At 33.2% G+C, this 4834-nt stretch overlaps 1 long non-coding RNA gene across 1 annotated transcript; it reads left to right on the forward strand.

The window, feature by feature from the left end:
- Nucleotides 1-369: 369 nt before the first annotated feature.
- LOC106104266 lies at nt 370-4359 on the forward strand. Its single transcript, XR_001225664.1, has 3 exons — nt 370-584; nt 1411-1714; nt 3984-4359. It is a non-coding gene; the product is annotated as an uncharacterized LOC106104266 (long non-coding RNA).
- The last annotated feature ends 475 nt before the right edge of the window (nt 4360-4834 follow it).

Genomic DNA, 4834 nt, shown 5'->3' on the forward strand with positions numbered 1-4834 from the left:
AATTTATGAACTAAGTATGTTATATGTATTGTATGGTGCTAGGAATGTCTTTTAAAAGAGATGCGACATGGTTCTTGTAATTCCGACTTTTTTTTTATTATTATTGTCTTGTACAGCTTCAAGTAATCGGTACGGATAGCTTATACCAGTTTTATCTGTAATTCGAAAATTACCAAAAGATTTTTCCGAGAACAGTCAATTGAAGAGTAACAGATTTTGTAATTAAATGTCATTTAAAATCGCATCTGATGCAATTAGTGTTTCATCGAATCTTAACTGTAGGTAGTCTCGGCAAGGACGTAGTTCGGACTCATTTCACGCTACAATGGCCGACCGTGACTCACGTTCGACGTTTTCCCTTTAGAGTTTTCATGTTTCATATCGCGACGGAGCGGTTAACACGTCTGTAGTGAAGTTAGCCGTTGTTATTGCGCAGGCGCGTAATGTCATAGTTTTCCCGCTGTGACGAATCGCGTAGAACTTGAATCATCGTTGTTTGTGCCCGCCAGTGTTGGGCAACAGGTGGATAAGCTGGTCTACTCTAGTTTTTAGAGTAATTTTATGAAATTCTAGTCAAAAGCGAGGTAAGTTTTTTTTTCGTTCTTTGTCGCTTACTAATTTCATTGTCGTCCACTATTATCTACTAACAGTGTTGTCATGTGATGTCTTAATGTGAGGTAGGTAAGTATTGTTCTATATATTTTTGTATTTCTATTTATTATAACGTTTTTTTTGTAAATTGTAAATGATCTTATAACCTTAGTATAAATGTCTACTTTTATTTTATAAATTTAATAAAAGAATTCTAGTTATTTATAAGCCATATCTCTTATCAACCTACACAATAACTTTTGTAATCCATCGATTTACTTCGGTACGTGAGATAAGGATTGCAAACTATGTTTCCGTCCAATATATAATTTCTTTCCGCCTGTTTTAACTCTTATTGTGTTTGTAATTCACACTAGCGTTATGTGCTTACATGTTATAAAATAAATTATAAAATATTTTATTAATACAATAAGATATACTGATTATTACATTTACTGTAACTAACTTCAACTTGGTAAGTTAACGTCCTCCATCTTCAAGTTATTTTACTGGAATCATTGATACACATGCAAAATAATCGTATTGGTATTATTTAAAACCAGTCATAATTTGACTTTCAAAGCCAATGACCAAAATGAGGAGGTCTCATTACAATGGTGACTGTAAGTAAAATAAAGACACTATCATCGAGATAAAACATCGTCAGCTAATCATAATTTAGTAAGCGTTAAACAATTTAAGTATTTATTACATATTTGTTAAGGTAAAGAATCGTAAAATATGTGACGAAACAATGATAAGTAGTCAGATTGTTGACTGATAGCGTGAGGTATAAGACATTCGTTGTTTTACTTAAAGGAGTAATACAAGTACGATGGGTATCTGCTTTTCGTTCGACTGCGGCGACTGCGACATTTGCTGCAACCCTTGTTGTATGGCGCTGAGCGCTTGCTGCTTGGTGCCCTGTCTGTGTCCCAACGCGTGCGGACAACAGCAGCAACAGCCGCCGCAGACTGTACACGTGCACCATCCACCAGTCATCATCGAGCAACAACCACCACCACCCGGATACCCCTACCCCCCGCCCGGAGGATACCCCGGATATCCCCCACAACAACCCGGTTACCCCGGATACCCTCAGCCACGGTGAATTTTAATTAAGGTAAGTTTCAATTACCTAAAGTGGACGACTAAAACGCTTACGTAGTTTAGTTCTTACATATTAGTTAATTAACTGTTGTAATTTAAATATAAGTAAAATGTATTTAAAGTATGCGTTATCGTAAATAACATTTAAATGTTTTCAACACGCGATCAAGTATTAAGAGAAAAGGTTTTTTTTTTACTTTATAACCTACTTTTAAATTGGCCTCGTTTACAATAATACCAGGGCAAAAGTAAAATAATTGTTGTGTACTGTTTATTTAATTTACTCTATGCAATATTTACCTAAACTAATTCCGACCAACATAGCTTAGTAAAGGTTACTGCAGTCCTGTTAGATTTTCTTCTCACTTGGTAAAAATATGTAATTAAATTTGAGCAGTAACACCATTAATTAACGCTTACTATATGCGTCTATAACAACTAGTGACAACTTTTGTTTGTACATGTGACGTCGAGTGCGCGTGATTGTTTGTCATTGGTGTATTCCGGTGCCTCAGGAGACAAGATTTGGGCAATAGACAAAACATATTTTACTCCGGATATCCGTTGTCGAAGGACATGTCACGATAAGAAAATGATTTTGTATTCAACATAGTCTACCTCGGGTTTTGTAATGTAATGCTTTTTGTTATCCAAGTAGAGATCAAGATCAACCATACTGGTATTATGGAGTAAAATTTGTGTTGCATATTTTAAGGGCCGGAATTTCGAAACATAATTGGAAATCTGTATGATCAGGTATAGATGTTATCATACAGCAATAAACATAATGATAGCTAATTCAAATGAAGATAAAAGATTACGTATTTCCAAGAATAGGTACACTTTGTTTAGTTTAGTGTGTTACATTTATTTATTTTCAACATAATATTTACACATGTCTTATATTTTTAAAATAAAACTCATTCGTATGCTTAACTTATTACTGTTCTACATACATATCCTTTTCACACAAAGATGTTGAGTGCATTTACATCGACACTAATTGTTTAAAACTTTGTATGGCATACTCGCTCGTGGTGTACAACCTTCACACATCTCTTTTGTACACGTTTATTAACTAGACACATATAAAAACTACTATCCTTCTGTGTGTATCTACATTCATCTACATTCATTTTTGTGAATCAATCATGCCTCCTTGTGAGCTTCGGAAAGTAACTAATTAGGGTTCCAGCGATTCGAAAGAAACTAGCCACTTTCTTTGATCCCGCGCTGTCTGACTATACCTGGATTTGAGCTTTCTAAGATAAAAAAAATGCTTGAGAAATACTGATAAATAGCAATTTTAATTAGACGGATCTCCACTATCTAAAACCTTGTACTAATTTTTTTTTCCAAGAAATAATGAGAACATAGTACAGAGGTTTGGTTTTCACAAGTTTATGTTTTTGAGACTTCCTCATACCAAAACTTACCTTCCTCATGACGTATTCAATTGTAAAGAACATAAATTTAAATGATGTCATCTCGTATGCTAATTTTACAACAACGACATTGAAAGTAATAAAAATGTAGAGAAATGTGTTGCACATATGAATCACATTTTACGAGGATTTTCAAACAGCTACTGCAGTTTACCTCAAGGTAATGTTACAAACAGTTATCTGAGAAAGAATTATTTATTATAATTGATTTTTAACTATTGTTCATATTGTTAAATCGATTTAAAAGCATTATATTGAACATGATTTTAATTGCTATAGTATCTCATCAAGTACTTTTTGGCTTAATTAATTTTTATTACCCAGCAACATTTGACACTGGACATGACAGTTTTTCGCGGTAAAAGATAAAGATTTTATCACCTTCATACCGGAAATGATAAAATATTTATATCGATGGATTTATATTATAACCAATTTACATGATGTATTTAAGATTAACTAATTCGGCTATCACGATTTCCGGAAATAGATTTAAGATATCACAGAAAGTCTTTGAACTCTTTACGGATATAATAGTCTATATCATATAGCAACAAGTTTCAAACTCTTCAAAATTTATAAGATTTTATGTATTTTTAATATTGTACAACACATAAATAGATTAATAATAAGATCATAGAATTAAGTCTTTTAATAAATATGATCGATACAGATTTTCTGGGTAGTGCTCTATCAACAAAAACCAACAATAAAAATCGTAAAAGAAAGAAACGATTATTAGTAAACCATATGCAGCATAGATTTGTCTTGTCACTTTTAACCCGTTCAATGCCGTAATGCTTTTCACAATTTTAATTGAAATTTTCTACATTCCAGGATGGGTTGCAACATTTCAGTGCGGCCCTGTTGTTGCTGCTGTATCCCGTGTTTGTGCTGCGACTGTGCCCCGCCCCGCACCGTCGTACACCACGTGGTGCAAGCGCCACAACCTGCCATCATCGTCAACCAACCACCTCCACCATACAGATAGACCTACGATCCAAATGGCGTGTACAATCTGATCAAAAAATGGGATAAATAACGGCTTAGTATCGGTTTCTTCTTCGTTGCTACTGCTATCGATTCAAAAACATATTGTTGTTAGTTTTTCAAATAGAATGACAGTGGAACTATGAGCAGAGCTAGGCCAAAGAACAACCAAAGAATACTTGCACCAGTGCTAAACATTGCTAATAAAGATAATGAAAACTTTTAAGAGTATATTTAATATGAACTGCAACTACAATTTCAATATAATATGATCTTATCTCTGTCTTTTCATACAGATTAAGAAAGACGGAAATAAAAGTATATGTACAAAAATATACAATCTTAAAATTGAAGCTCACGATTAATTAAAATTTAATTATTTATCTTTTTTGTTATTAAGTAAATCTATAATTTCTCGCAAGTTTTGTATCAAGTATTTATGATCCGTAACGAGAAAGATACGCGTAGGCCAAGATTTCCGCTACAAGGCTGAATTCGTCAATCCTTACCGTATTTAGACATATTACTTGATTAAAGGTCTACAAAGCACCGATCATATATGTATATAAGTGTACACGCCATCTGGACATGTTTTTAAACATTTTAAGGAAACTGTTATCCACATAATCAATATCTTAATATATCTATAACATAAGATTAAATTTGTAAATGGTTTATTTAGATATAAGTAAAAAAAA

Source organism: Papilio polytes, unplaced genomic scaffold, assembly GCF_000836215.1.
Source record: "Papilio polytes unplaced genomic scaffold, Ppol_1.0 DF823691.1, whole genome shotgun sequence".
Lineage (NCBI taxonomy): Eukaryota > Metazoa > Arthropoda > Insecta > Lepidoptera > Papilionidae > Papilio > Papilio polytes.